This window comes from Hemicordylus capensis, chromosome 3 (assembly GCF_027244095.1).
Source record: "Hemicordylus capensis ecotype Gifberg chromosome 3, rHemCap1.1.pri, whole genome shotgun sequence".
Taxonomy (NCBI): domain Eukaryota; kingdom Metazoa; phylum Chordata; class Lepidosauria; order Squamata; family Cordylidae; genus Hemicordylus; species Hemicordylus capensis.
In genome coordinates, this window is record NC_069659.1 from 343,577,625 (window position 1) to 343,593,602 (window position 15,978).

A 15,978-nucleotide genomic window follows, 5' to 3' on the forward strand; every position below is an offset into this window, starting at 1 on the left:
GTCACTACTGGAGGGGTTAAATTGCCGTTTTTCATTCAGAGTTGCCGTTTCCCCTGGCCGACTCTGAACAATAGCTTAGTATTCCAGCTGGGAGACTTTGATCTATGGAATGTGACCCTGAGAAAACTCTGTGATGAGATAAATCATACTCTGCCCTGCTTGCCTGCCCCCTTGATCTTTTTTCTTTCCATCCAATGTTCAGGATGCTTTTTGAAAAAGCAAGTCTGAGGAGAGAGAGACCCAGGCGAAAGTAATTGAAACTTGTCTGGTTGAAAGTGGATTTTGCCTTAAAGAGGAGTTGGGCATATTAGGTATGAGCTTTAAAACTTGCTCTCTGAAAGGTCAGAAACTGGTCACTTTGAGAACTGGCACCAAATAGTTTTTAAAAAGACTGGGCGTATTCATGGACTTGATGTTTATCAATGGTTTTTTAGCCATTGATAGACGAGTGAAACCTCCATATTCAGTGGTAGTATATCTTGGGATTATTAGATGTTAGGGTCAGGTAGCAAATGGATAGTTATTCTATCTTTCTTAGTTTATGAGCCTCTCAAGGGCAACTGACTGGCCTCTACTGACAACAGTGCTGGCTTAGATGGACCCTTGTTCTGACTCAGCGCAAGCTGTTGTTAGTTCCCTAATGTTGATATCTAATTGTGTCTAATGTTGGAATCAACATTAGTTGCCTAATGCTGGTTTCCAAAAGCAAAGCAATCTGAAGAGCATTATCTTTGCAGCAAGAGGGGTGCGTGTGCGTGTGTGTGTGTGTGTGTGAAACGGCGGTGGGGAATTTTTGAGCTCCTCACGCTTTGGCATGTGTGCTCATGTTGCAGTTATAAACTGGATTGGAGGCTAATGCAGGTTTTTCTAAGGGAGAGGTGTCTTGGGCACTCGGATATCTGGAGGCATAACGGCACAGGAATAGAAATTGTTGCAGCTTGCTCTTATGAAGGGATCCTTGAACCTGTTTGCAAACCTCCAAGTCAAGAAAATAAAGCTTTTCTTAAAGCTGCTTCCTGCATTATGCAGCAACAAACATGTTACATGTACAGTTTACCCAATTTTATTTATTTATTTATTTATTTATTTATTTATTTATTTATTTATGAATTTATATACCGCCTTTCATTAAAAACAACCCCAAGTCGGTTTACAAAAGTTAAAAAACATACAATAAAAATGACAATTAAAATATTAAGCTAAAAATATAAAACAAATCTAATTTAAAAACTATAAAATACATGCATAAAAACTATAAATGGGTAAAAACACATACCGTGTTTCCCCGAAAATAAGACAGTATCTTATATTAATTTTAGCCCCCAAAAATGCACTAGGGCAATTAGCGGTACATCAGAAATTACTGCTAGGTCTTACTTTCAGGGTAGGTCTTACTTTCGGGGAAACAGGGTAGAAGCAGCAATAGAAACAGTCATGTAAAAGCCTGGGTAAAAAGCCAAGATTTAAGAAGCTTTCTAAAAACTGTGATGGAGTCCCAGGAGCGAATGGCCCCTGGGAGAGCATTCCAAAGTCTGGGGGCAGCAACAGAGAAGGCCCTGTCCCGAGTGCACGACAGCCGAGCCTCCTTCATTGTAGGCACCTGGAGCAGAGCCCCCTCAGATGACCTTGTCAAGCGGGCAGCAACCCTTGGGAGCTGGAGGTCCCTCAGATACCTCGGGCCCAAACAGTTAAGGGCTTTAAAGGTCAAAACCAGCACCTTGAATTGGACCCGGAAACGAACTGGCAGCCAGTGCAGCTTTTTCAGGATGGGTGTGATATGCTCCCACCAGGCAGCTCCGGAGAAAAGTCCCACGTAGAGCGCCTTACAGTAATCCAGCCATGACGTGACTAAGGCATGGGTAACCGTGGCCAGATCTGCCTTCGAGAAAGGGACACAGCTGGCGCACTAGCCGTAGCCGTGCAAAGGCACCCCTGGCCACCGCCTCCACCCGAGCTTCCAAAAGCAGAGCCGGGTCCAGTAGTACCCCCAAGCTGCGTACTTGCTCCTTCAAGGGGAGCGCAACCCCATCCAGAACCAGTAAAATCTCCTCATCCCGATTGGCTCTCCTACTGACCAACAGTACCTCCGTCTTGTCCGGATTCAATTTCAGTTTATTAGCTCACATCCAACCCATCACGGCCTCCAGCCCCTGATTCAGGACATCCACCGCCTCCCTAGGATCAGATGACAAGGAGAGATAGATCTGAGTGTCATCCGCATATTGCTGACAACTCAGTCCAAGTCCCCGGATGACCTCTCCCAGCGGTTTCATGTAGATATTAAACAGCATGGGGGACAAGATCGAACCCTGCGGGACCCCACAGGCCAACGGCCATGGGGCCGAGCAGTAGTCCCCCAGCACAACATTCTGAACCCTCCCCCCAAGAAAGGACCGGAACCACTACAACGCAGTACCTCCGATTCCCATACTCGAGAGGCGGCCCAGAAGGATACCATGGTCGATGGTATCGAAAGCCTCCGAGAGGTCCAGCAGAACGAACAGGGACGCACTCCCCCTGTCTAGCTCCCGGCGTAGGTCGTCCACTAGAGCGACCGAGGCAGTCTCAGTCCCATACCCGGGGCGGAAGCCAGATTGTCTGTTCTATGTGGAAACAGTTGTTCCCTGTGAGAACTAATAGTGGGCTGTAATAAACAAATTCCTTTAAATAAAGGTTCCTCTGGGTTCTGGTAAGCCTCCTGATCAGTCTACTATGAAGGGAGATCATTCTGGTATGTTTCTGAGTTGATTTACTTGCCCTCCAAGGTGATCATCCATTGCATTTCTTGTATTACTGCTCTGTGCATTAGTGTAAGGGTTTTTAATTCATTTTTTAATTCAGAAAGAAATAGTGTGCTTCACATATCAGAAGCTTGGAAAACATTGGGGTCAGTTCAGATGATATTTCTGAACCAGGCCTGCCCATATATAATAAGGATGTGAGCATACATGTTAATCCTTTCCCTCTGTATCCTTATTTTCACGTTATGTTCAACACTTGTATGTGTGTACAGTGTACAGTTGTTCACACTTTTTGTTGAATACAGCTACAGCAGTACATTTCCTGTCTGTACTGTGTAGCTAGGTGGCCAGATTTGGCTTTAAAAAAGCCAAATTCTGGCCTACAGCCCATTTGACCCACGAGTATACCCTTAGGTTCTGGCAACTCTGCTGTGCAGTTGAGGGGCCTATACCCAGGTTTACTTTTTAAATAAACACAGGTAGTTATTCACAAAAAAAGCCATGTATGTTTTCACACAAAAGCCATAGGAGTACAGATATCGGTGCACTCATACAACTTAATGTCTGAATAGGAATTGTGCCATGTGCAGTTGCCCCCCACCCCACCCCTATGCTGCTTTTTACTGAAGCTGCTTTTAAAAGGGAAGTGGTTGTGCTATGGTTCGGATCCAGACTGAGCCCCCCAAGGCTGCTGTTTATAAAACAAAAAAGCTAGAAAAGGAATGATGGCATGTGGTTTGACTTTGATTAAAAGTTTGGGTAGTGGGTACTGAGCGGCCATGTTCCTGAATCAGCTGTTGGAAACCCCGTTTCATGAAGCACCACTTAGGAAACAAGGTGCCAGATCACTGTTCCACTGCCTTCAGTGAGCAGGAAGTCAACTGCCCCAACTGTGAGTAGGGAAGGGTGCATCCTTCTTCCGCCATCTCAGTCCCACAACCTCCTTTGGAGAAACACTCCCCCAAGATTCACTTTCCCTCTTGCCACTGAATGATATCTGAAAGATAGTCTAATCTGTACCACACAGATTTTGGGGGGTTTGAATACTTCCAGCCCATCTCATCTAGTGCTTATCTTAGTAAACTTAGGCAGGGTGTTGCCTTAGTTGCTGGTGCAGGGAGGGGTGTAGGGGGTGGCAGCTGCTAGACCCTGCCACGATGGGTGCCACTCTGCCAACCACTGCCGCCATCATTCCTTGCCCTGCTGGGGCACACTGTTCATTTCCCCTTTATTGCCCCACTGGGGCACACCTCTTTCTCCCCCATGCAAGCTAGGAGCACCCCTGCCACCTCTGCCTGGCTTGATGGCATAGTCTTGAGAGTGTTTATGCATATTCAGCTGCTGCTTCAGCAGCATGGCCTAGGAATTCTGAGCACCCATTCACAGATCAGTGGTGGGACGGGGCACCATCATGTCCTTTGCCTCAGGCAGAAAAGTGCTATGGACTGCCCCTGACTTTCTCATTTCAAATTTCTTATTATAAATAAAGGGAGATTGCCCTTCTCTTGTTCTCTCAAGAAGACTGGGTAGAGGTACTTGGAGCAGCAAATTCCTTTCAGAAATCATTAGGTGAAAGGCATGTTCTTTTGTAATGGTGGGGTAGGAAATGGGTTGCCACTTTGAAGTTGTAGTAGTGTTACCTAGCAGCTCATTCACCTTCATCAAGCTTCTCTGGGAGCCTTCTTAGTGACTGATGGAGTCTGAAACTACCTCTTACAGAAAAGTGCTTAAAGCAGTGACAACAGAGCTTTCTGTCCAGGCTGATCTAATGACTGCTACTGCCATGTCTTGCCCTTGAAAGCCCCCAGTCCGATAAAAGCAATGGATGAATTGGGAATTGCCGCAAGACAGTAGAAAGGCAAGCAGATCGTTAGCTGAAGCAAGCTGAAGTCGGTAGATTTGGCAGATTGGCACTTAGAAAAGTGGTCTGTCTTGATTGCTGTTTTATGTATCCTGATGACAAGCCAGCATGATGTGATCCAGGCAGAGCTCCAGGCTAGTGTGATGCATCTTGTACAAAGACGTTTCTGGCTGAGTGCATGGGAGAGCTGTAGAAATTCTGATGAGCACATGCCTTATACACTCTGAGGATAGACTTGTAATAAAATGTATGAAGTTTAATGTAGAAGAATAAATTAAACAAGCTTAAGTGACCTGCTTGTGGTTAAATGGGGAATCTGTGGCAGAGGCAGAGTTGCTGCCTTGAATTTCTGAGTTCTCATCTAGTGAGCTGTGCTACTTCCTGATATTTTATGACAGCTGATTGGTTGTTTGCTCATACTTACAAGGGACAGGTTTTCAATTCCTATTCCAAATTTAAGTTTAATCTGGTATTCAAAAGTGTGAATGTGTGTGTTTCGTAAGGCTTACTGAAGTGGTTCCAGTGTAGACTATGCTAAAGTGGGGACTAGTTAGTCCACTCTAACAGGATAGAAGTTTGGGGTTAGAAAACGTTTGTTTTGTGGTCTGAGTTAGCTCCCAGAGTTCTTTGCAAAACATGAGATTTGGAGGTGAAAATAAAGTCTAAACTCAGCTGCAAGAATCCCAAAACATAAGCAGAATGGAAACAAATTAATTAGCACAGAAGGCAGTATGAGATTAAATTTGGCATTCCTTAATCCTGCATCAAAAGGTACCCATGAACACAATTTGTCAATCCTGCTTGAGCATTTGTTGCATTCTCGCTTTTAATGCTCTTTGAGGTATAAACCTATTAAGGACATTAAACTCCCTCCAATCCTTTCTGTATTAGAAACCCTCTTAATTGATCTCCTTATGCAAATTGGCAGCTATCTCACAGACAGAACGGAAAAGAAGGTAGAGTTGCTTTTTCAAACTACCAATACCAGGGCAATAGGAGAGTGCCTTTCTGCTCTAAAATCACAACTGATGGTCCTCAGGCTCAAGCTTCAATTGTCTGAACTCCAAATGAAAAAGCAGATTCAGGGATGATTATTGTAAATTATGTATGTGCTGATGTCGCCTTTCAACAAGAAAGCTGACATAGCAAAAACAACGGGAAAATGTCAGCCCCTTTGGGACAGGGTACCAATCTAAAAAGGAAAGTTCAGCAACAGCTACTGGAGGGATGCTGTGCTGGGATGAATAGGGATAGTTTCTCTCCCCCTGCTAAGTATAAGAGAGCCACCACTTTAAAAGGGGCTTCCTTGCTCAGTTAGCAGGAGTTGTTTGTTTGTTTGATTTATCTACCACCCTCTCAAAAATGGCTAAAAACAATTAAAACCAGTTAACAATTAAAATTAAAACTATAAAAACAGAATAAAACCAATTAAACATTCAAGCAGTTAAAAACCCTGGAAAACCAGGGCAAACATTTAAAACAAATTAAAACAGTTTACAACAATTTAAAAACCCTGGAAGGCCAGGCCAAATTTAAAGGCTCTCCTGAAAGACAGTAATGAACTCAAATTACGGATTTCTGCCGGGAGTGCATTCCATAGCCCAGGAGCAGCTACAGAGAAAGCCCGCCTCTGAGTTGCCACCAGATGAACTGGTGGTAACTGGATATGGACCTCCTCAGATGATCTTAACGTGCGGTGGGGATCATGCAGAAGAAGTTTTAACTTCTTGAATACACGCATTTCCCACACTGCTGTTCTAGAGCTTGTACCAATGATACCACTGTGTTCTCTTAAAATGTGTGTATTGTTTTTAAGCCTGCTGCCATATCTTAGTTGATTGATCACATGCATTTTCTTTTTAAATTTGTATATGGCTAAGACCATAGTTTTGAAGAAAAAGGCATGCTCGTTCTCCCCTCCCTCCCCCTACTCTCTCTCCCTCTTACCTGTTTGTAACCTGTTTGTGTATAAAATTATGCATGGAGTAGAGAGAGTGGGCAGAGACAATATTTTCTCTGTCTCTAACACCACTAGAACCAGGGGTCTTCCCATTAAACTGAAGGGCAGGAAATAGGACCAACAAAAGGAAGTATTTTTTCACACAGCACATAATTAATCTATGGAATTCTCTGCCATGGGATGTGGAGATGGCCACTAGCTTAGATGGCTTCAAAAGGGGCTTAGATAAATTCATGGAGGATAGGTCTATCAGTGACTAATAGTCTGGTGGCTATAGGCCACCCCTAGCCTCAAAGGCAAGATGCCTCTCAATACCAGTTGCAGGGGAGCAAGAGAGAGGGCATGCCCTCCGCTCTTGCCTGTGGGCTTCTCAGAGGCATCTGGTGGGCCACAGTGTGAAACAGGATGCTATACTAGATAGGCCTTGGGCCTGATCCAGCAGGGCCTTTCTTATGTTTCTAGATTCAGTTAGGAATGTGCACGAACCTGTTTGGCATTCTATTCCTAGAACGCCAAACAGGTTTGGAACCCCTGTGCGCCCGCCACTTCCGGTATTATGCAGACCAGGGCAGCAAGAGGGAATAGAGCTGCCCTGTGCCAGCAGTTCTTACAGCAGTGCCAGAGGTAAGAGCACCCTCCCCACGCCTTAAAGGACCCCCCACTCACCTCCCGGGTGTGCACGGAACCAGTTCTATGCACACCCCTAGATTCAATTCAAGAGGGTGGTTCTTACCTAACAGTTTGAAACCTGGATAACTTAAAGACTGCCTTTACGTACATTTGTGTGGGTGTGGGTGTGTGTGGGATAAGATCTTGCTCCAGGTGCCATTACCATCTGATACTAAGTGGGCCACCAGGAGCAGGGCCTTTTTCTTTGGTAGCCCCCACTGCTTGATTCTCTTCCATTCACTGGCCTATACCCTACTACTCACCCCTTGATGTTTAATTAACATCTGGCTCTTCTGTAAGGCACTTGAGCTAGTGTGAGTGTCACTATTAGAGCTATTTTTCGTGTCTACTCTATATGATGCTGTTCTATGCAGTACTATAACTGCTATGTCATTTTTGGTTTTTGTAGTGTGTTTTGGGTTTTATGTGTTTAATAGATTGTGAACTACTTTGTGCTGAAACTGTTGGGAGACAGCAGGTTCAGGGTTTTGTATTTTTTTTTACAAAAAAAATCAAGTGGTTGTATGAGTAGACCCTTAGATTAGGGAAACCTTGGTTTCTTATCTTAACTAGGCCATGGATTCATTGAGAGTGACTTGGCAAAGTCCATATTTAGTCTCATTCCCCTGTCTGTGAGCTGGGAATATGGTGTTCTCTCTCAATTCACAGGGGTTGCTGTGAAGGTGAATGAACTGTAAATTATCATGCTGTGGAAATGATGCATAATCAAATGTCCCTATATAATATCCCCCCGCCCAGCTTCCTTTGAATTTGCAAACGGTAAGGCACCCCCATGGTTGTGTACTGTGGAGCTTCCGTGATGTGTCTCCTTAAAATATTGCTTCAGAGCCCCAGCTCTCTGAAATGACCCCTTCCATAGTTAGCAAAACAGCAGATTCTGTGAAGACTCGTCATAAAGTCTACATGGCCCTGCCAGCTTGTTTTTGCAGATAGGCAGATAATGGTCCCTGAATGCATATATTATTCATGATCATTTTTGTAAGTTTGATTGATTCACCAGTGTGACTTTGGAGCTACAATCAGATTTTTTTCTCTTCCAAGATTCTGGCTATTCAAGTAGACAGCTTTTCAAATGCTTGATTGCTTAAGGAATAATAATAATAGCAGTTAGTGTTTATAGAGCTCTTCTGGGTGTTCAAAGTGTGCGTAATCTCAGTAATACTTACAACAACCATGTGAGGTAGGCCAGGACCTTCTCTAATTCCTTTTCCATCTTAGGGAATTCCCTTCCAATGGAGATCACTTGGTCACCTCTTGGCAGGTTTGCCAGCAAATGAAGACCATCTTTTACGGAGATCTTTCTGGCATGCTGGTGTACATAGGCTGCTGTCTCTCTCTCTCTTTTTATCTGAAGGGGTCCTGCCACGCCCCCCGCTTCTGCTGCTTTTACTTAGATTGTGGTTTTGGGATGTGAGTAAACTGATTTTTCCATTGCTTTTGCTCTTAAAACAGCCAGCAAATTTCATCATTTTGTTTATTGTATTTTGGATATTGCTTTTTTTTAGGTTTTAAGTGGCTAATGAGCACAATTATTAACATTGATATTGTCACCATGTAACAATACATAAGCCAGTATAATGTAGTGGTTAGAGTGATTTAGATTGGGGAAATCCAGATTCTAATCACTAATAATCCATTAAATGCACTGGGTGACTTTGGGCCAATTGATGGCCTCTCCGCCTAGCCTTCCTCACAGGGACCCAAGGCAGGGCCTGAGGTCACATGAAGCAGTCTCCTTGCTGAAGCTTAATGGGTCTAGTTCTGGTCAGTACCTGGATGGGTGTCTCTTTAGAAGCCCCATGTATGCCACCTGGAGTTCCATGATGGAAGAAAGGTGGGATATAAATGCAGTGATATATGTCTCAACCCAAGTTGCTATTGAGGCTGGGGGATAAACAGCAGGCATGCTTTATGTCCCCCCTTGAAGCTGCTGGGAGACCAAAGGGCAAAGACATACATTTTGCCATCTAGTATATGGTCCTCAATTACTGCCATGGTGAGGGAAACTGATCAGGCTCCAGGAGAGCAACAGAACATCCTGTTGTTTTCTTATTGAAGTTCTTATTCATTGTTGTTCTAATTCTAAGCCGCTTTGGGCACTCTGAGTGGAAAAGTGGGATAAAACTTTCAGGGGGGGAATGCTTGACTAACAAGCAGAAGGTTGCCGGTTCAAATCCCCACTGGTATGTTTCCCAGACTGTGGGAAACATCTATATTGGGCAGCAGCGATATAGAAAGGTGCTGAAAGGCATCATCTCATACTGCGTGGGAGATGGCAATGGTAAATCCTTCCTGTATTCTACCAGAGACAACCACAGGGCTCTGTGGTCGCCAGGAATCAAAATTGACTTGATGGCACACTTTATTTTACCTATACCTTTAATAAAATAAAGAGTTGTATTGAGACTACGGAGTGTGGCACATAGGAGGAAGGGTTGGCCAAGAATGTCTGTCTGTCAGTTGCTGAGGCTGAGAGAGGGTGGCTTGACTTTGTCCACCTGCCAAGTGTGTGACTGAGATGAAGTCTGAAAGTTCTACACCAGTGATACTCTTTGGATATGCCCTTAGAATGGGAGTGAATCAGGCAGGGGTTCTCAGACCTGAGTCCCAGATGCCCGACTGCCAGAGGCATATCTAGCGAAAATAGTGCCTAGGACAAGCACTGAAATTGCGCCCCCTGTCCAAATATCAGATGCCCATGTTTCAGATAACTTTACTATAATATCAGCTTAAAAAATACAAGTCAAGCTCGTTAATCTTTTAATATTTCAAAATCTATTTAGCAGTGGATGTAGCCAGACCAAAAGATGCTGAACAGGGAATGCTGATTCTCTGTACATAGTGCCAAATTGAATATTTGTACAGTGACTTATATTATATTAAATTAAAAAAATATATTTTTAACTGTAGCCCCTTCGGGAGGCTTCCTAAATGCCGTAGGGGGGTCTCCAAAGGTTCCCCCTCCCCCCTCTGGCCTCTAGGGCCTCACAGGCATCATTTGAGCATGTGCGGTGGCCATTTTTAAAAATAATAATAATATTTAAATGGCCGCTGAAAACAAAATGGCCACCACGCATGCTCAAATGGTCTCTGTGAGGCCTGGTATGGCCTAGGGCCTCACAGAGGCCATTTGAGCATGTGTGGTGGCCATTTTGTTTTCAGCGGCCATTTTTAAAATTTAAAAAAATGGCGCCCCCCTTCAAGTGGCGCCTGGGGCACATGACCTGCCTGCCCTACCCTAGATACGCCCCTGCCAACTGCAACTCTCATGTTCCTTGGCCACAGTGGCCTTTGTCCCCAGCCACAAGTTCAGCAACGTGTGGGGACCAACGTTTGAGACCCCCTGGAATAAGGGGTGTGACAGAAGTCAGAACCTGGAGACCTGAGTGCAGAAGCTTTTTGGGATTTTGTTGTGAGGGAGTATTTCTCTTTCTTGAACACATAGGAAGCTGCTTTCTACCAAGTCAAACCATTGGTTCATCTAGCTCACATCCTTGACGTGATCCCAGTGTATTCACACAACTGGGATACGCATGCAGGAGACTATTCAGGAAGATTCTACAAACTTTGCATGGTGCTCCTGGCTCCACCCATGGCACACATGCATCCATCAAAACAGGCGGCCGGAGTGGTGCTCTCTTCAGTTTCTTTCCAACTGCCGACCAGTACGGACGCCTCGGAAGGTTCTTCTGCTTCTGCTGGGGTTTACCACCTAAGCCCTCCGGTTTTGTGAGAGAAGAGAACTCGGAGAGGAGAGCTGGTCTTGTGGTAGCAAGCATGACTTGTCCCCATAGCTAAGCAGGGTCTGCCCTGGTTGCATCTGAATGGGAGACTTGATGTGTGAGCACTGCAAGATATTCCCCTCAGGGGATGAAGCCTCTCTGGGAAGAGCAGAAGGTTTCAGGTTCCCTCCCTGGCTTCTCCACGATAGGGCTGAGAGAGATTCCTGCCTGCAACCTTGGAGAAGCCGCTGCCAGTCTGTGAAGACAATACTGAGCTAGATAGACCAATGGTCTGACTCAGTATATGGCAGTTTCCTATGTTCCTAACATTTTACTGTCTGTCTTAGATTGTTTTACTGTCTTTTCTGGTGTGCTGGACTATTTTTGATAACAGACAAAAAGAAAAATATGTTCAAGAGATGTGGAAAATGTAACACTGCTTTCCCCTCTTTAGACCACCACTCTTTAGGTTTCCTCTGTCTTGGTGAGACACACACAACCGAAAATTGCAAGATTTGCTTATAATTTTCCTAACTAACTCGTAAAATCAGAATTTTAAGGTTAATAGACACTCTACAATTTGGTACTAAAACCTCCAGCTTCAATGCTGACCCCTTTGGCTATTTCGATTGCGAAGTCTACTGAGCCCTCGATGCCGAGAGTCACGACACCCTCTTTAAAATCCTCTAGGGATTCCAATGTGAAGTCGGCGTCAACACCGGGTCAGGCAACACCGAGCCCTCAGCCTTCGATCCTGAAGTCGATACCAAAGGATAAGGCTAATGCTCCGAAGCCCTCTTCCCCGCCTTTGAAAGGGGCCAAGTTGGGAAAGGTTAAGTCGGACACAAAGCGACACTCTATCTCCTCCACTACCTTGTCGTCTGCTCCCCAAAAGTTGAAGTCAGACTCGATGTCCAGACCCCTGATATTGGACAATTCGGTGACATCAAAGCCATCCATGTTGGGGAAGCATTCAAAATCAAAGCCTCCAAAGTCTCCTTCGATGTCGACACAGTCCGCAAAAGTACCGATATTGAATAAGTTGGTGTCGGGAAACGTGGTGCTGCCAGCACCAAAGTTTATGAGCCTGAAGCTCAAGATTGTACCAATACAGAACCAACATCAGGAAGGCATTCTGATGCTTGATTCCCTGACAACTACCTGCTCACTGAAGGTGACAACAGAGTTCCCTCCATGCAACATTTTGGCGCTCCCTTCTAAGGCCAATGCGGCCCTTACACAGGGGGGTTTACCCATTCTCTCCCCCTAGTTCCAGTATCATCACCTTGGATGACACCAATGAGGTCACTGAGGTCCCTACATCTCTTTCCCCACTCACGCATGGACGTCTGATGGAGGAGGAGAGGCGCAACCTGATTAAGAAGATGGAAAAGCCTTGGAGTGCATGCTCCTATAGTCGTCCCTCTGTGCAATGGCACCCTCAAGGCGGAGGTGACTGTGACTTTTGAGGAATATCTTACAAACCATACCCCTCTACTCCTAGACCACTTTTCGAGGGATACGTACATACTGATCGTTACGGACAGCCTTTATGTGTGGTGCACTGTTCAGAACACTTGAGGGACAAAGGTGTTTTCCTGCATCCGCCAATCTCCATCATCCACGGACCGTGACACACACTTTAACTTCCTCTTTGGACTCAACCCTTATGACTCATGCTACAGTGATGACCTATACTGACTCTGTTTCGCCACCACACCGACCATGCCATCATGTCCGCTACCTCCAGTGGCACCATTACCCCCTCCAGCACAGCTGGTTTTGCTGCTTGAATGCCCCCAGATGGCACCCCAAAGGGTATGCCCTGCTTTGGAGCTCTTCCACCAGGACCTGAAGACCCAGCACCTGACTCAGACTCTCAAACTACTGAAGTCCCATCTGAACCATCCCCGGATGTTGATGTGCTTAAAAAGTCCTCAGATTCACCCAAGGAGGAACACAAAAACTACCATATGCTGATCCTGATATGGCCAAGGCCTTAGGTCTCAGTCTTACACAAGTCACTGAGAATATCGAGGACTCTGTCTAAATTCCTGCAGAAGACAAAACCTTCTCAACCTACTGCTCTATCCATGTTGCCAGAATTGTTGCATGCTTCCAAGCAGGCATGGAAGAAGCCCTCCACTATGGCCCCCACTTCAAGGCGCCTTGAAAATATGTACAAGGTACAGGAGGAGGGCTGCCAATATCTTTTCAAGCATCCCCAGCCCAATTCCCTGGTGGTGAATTATGCTTGGTGAATTATGCTTCCTCTTCCCATTCTAGCAGGCAGCATGCAGCCCTGGTTGACAAAGAGGGCTGCAAACTGGACTCCATGAGGAGGCAACTTTATTCCACAAGTACCCTGGCCATGTGTAGAATTATGCTAGCTTTGTGATTGTAGTGATGTATAATGTACTTGGCTAACTTGCAAGTTATAAAATGCAGAAACAAGAAACAATATATATTAATGTTTAATATTGGAATAACTGGCTGAACCGCGAGCTCTTAATAATCTAGAGATAAGAAACAATATATCAATTTGTACTAGCTCACTTCTGTAACCCAGTGAGCCATGTGATCTTGACAAATTAAGATGCCTAGGTAGTGCTTACAAACGGTATGTATGGAGAAACGCATGAGTGAGCAACATCAAGCGTGCCCCTAGCCCCACTCCCTCTCTAACACAGACAATGTTTGGAAAGATGCCAAGGGCCTGAAGAATCGATGAAACCAGGGAGGACTGCCGGAGACATTGTAAAGGAGAAAGAACTGGGAAAGACAGGATGAGTACGTCTTGTAATCACAGAGATGAAAGTGGACTGCAGATGTATCAACCGGAGTGAAAACTTCCCTTTATAACCCAGGCAAGAAACCAGAAGACCCCTGAGAAGCACCACCATCCCAAGTGAGGCCTCTACGCTTCTTCCAACACCCCTTTCAAAGACTGATCATCTTTGGAGTGGGGCTAGGTGAGTATGTGTGTGTATGAATTAGAAGCTAGCTTGCTGCTTAACTGGCTATAATAAACATGAACTATTGATTAGATAAAACCAGCTGGTGTCTGTGTGCGTTTCCTGGGGCTGCCTTGTTGTTGGCTGTGCAGTGCTAAAGGACTTAGAGTAAATAGTGGTCCCACACATGCACATTGCTAATTACACTGCCTCTATGCCATGTTACCAACACTCCCTGTGGGACGAACTCGCTGAGTCACGACCTGAGGACATGCCGACTAAAACCGAAGAATTATAGGAAATGTCTGCTGATATTACCAGGCAGCAGATTAGTACAGCCCGCCACCTGATGGACTGTGAGTCAAAGAACATGGCTGGTGCGGTGGCATTGCGTCATGCGTGGCTGCGCTCCTCTACTTTGCAGTACAAAACTAGGGACAAGATAGAGGACCTCTCATTTGAGGGTGATGGTCTGTTCAGTGCCGAGTCTGATGACACCTTAGAAAAACGTTAAAAGTCTAAATTGACTGCAAAGTTATTTGCAGTTCTGACGACCCAACCAGGCTATCAGTCTAGGCCCAAACCCTCCTACACTCCTACCACTTCATATGGGAAGTGTTGCCCTCAATACAAAACCTCTGAGAGGCATGATTTTAAGAAATTTTCCAGGCCTCTGGCTAAACTCAAGTTGCTGTACCATGTACACCTTGCCATGTAGTTCTCTACGACGACAGCACACCAAGTACAGATCCTACTGGGCTCCATGGCCTCTTGTACCTGCACCATCACCCATGAGAAATTGCTCATGAGACCTCTACAACTCTGGTTCTTGAGACATTTCGATCTCTGGCACGGCTCCTCCCTGCAAATATGTGCTTGCCCCAGGCTGTCCGGAATCCTCTCCTGTTGTGGTTCCTCAGGGACAATCTGGTCTCAGGGATTCCCTTCCAGCCCTGTTTCCCACAGGTTATTGTGACTTTGGACTCGTTCAGTGAGGGATGCGGTGGCTCATTGTGAGGCCTTCAAGGTGAATGGTACATGGACCCTTAATCAGAAGCAACTCCACATCAATGTTTCCTCGGCCTGAAGGTCACTTCTGAAGGGCAAAATAGTCCAACCCGTCATGGACAACACAACAGCCATTATGTACGTGAACATTCAAGGAGGTACGGTCTCCCACCTCCTGTGCAACCTGTCGCTATGGGATTGGCACATGACATTCACCAAGTCGCCATCCACATCAAGGGTGTTGACAGTGTGGAAGCTGACGCCCTCAGTCACGTGCTCTGATGCTCACGAATTGAGTATACCCATGCCCTACCTACTTCCCATCGTTCGCACGTGGGGACATACGCAAGTTGACTTGTTTGCAACTGCAGAAAATGCATGGTGTGAGTGGTTTTGTTCATGGGCAGTTGTAGGAACTGATTCTATGGTGGATGCCTTCCTGGTTCTGTGGGATGAGACCCTTTACTACATGTTTCCACTTCTGCCCTTGATTCTGCGTGTTCTCAGCAGGATCATTCACCAATAGACAGATTGCATACTGATTGCTCCAGACTGGCCACGACAAGCCAGATACGATACTGACGCTCTTCAAGAGCAGGTCCCAGCCCTTCCCAAATGTGCTGGACCTACTGTTCATGCATCATGGACAAGTACTGCACCCCGATGTCTAGATGCTGAAGCTCACGGCATGGAGAATCAGGCCGCTGAGCCCTGTGACCTGCTCTTAGAGGAAATTATCTTCAACAAGCAGAAGCCCTCTGCAAGGAAAACTTACGCAGCAAAATGGAAGCACTTCAATGTGTATGCTGCAGCACACTCCTTCTCACCCACAAAGGCAACCATCCTGCAGGTACTGAGATACCTCTCTAGTCTCAATTGGCCAGTCTTTCTACTGCTTATATTAGAGTCCACCTTGCAGCTATCTCCAGTTGCCATGCAGGCGTTGATAATGCTACTGTTTTCTCCCACCCCCCCTTTAAAAAAAAAATCCTCAAGGGTTTAGAAAATCTATACCCACGTGCATGGGCCCCCTACCCCACAG

At 45.6% G+C, this 15,978-nt stretch overlaps 1 protein-coding gene across 5 annotated transcripts in view; it reads left to right on the forward strand.

Annotated features, from left to right (window-relative positions):
• The window catches only part of USP13 (ubiquitin specific peptidase 13), a 134,691-nt gene that overhangs the window by 32,801 nt on the left and 85,912 nt on the right, over positions 1–15,978 (forward strand). The gene's annotated exons all lie outside the window — the stretch shown is intronic.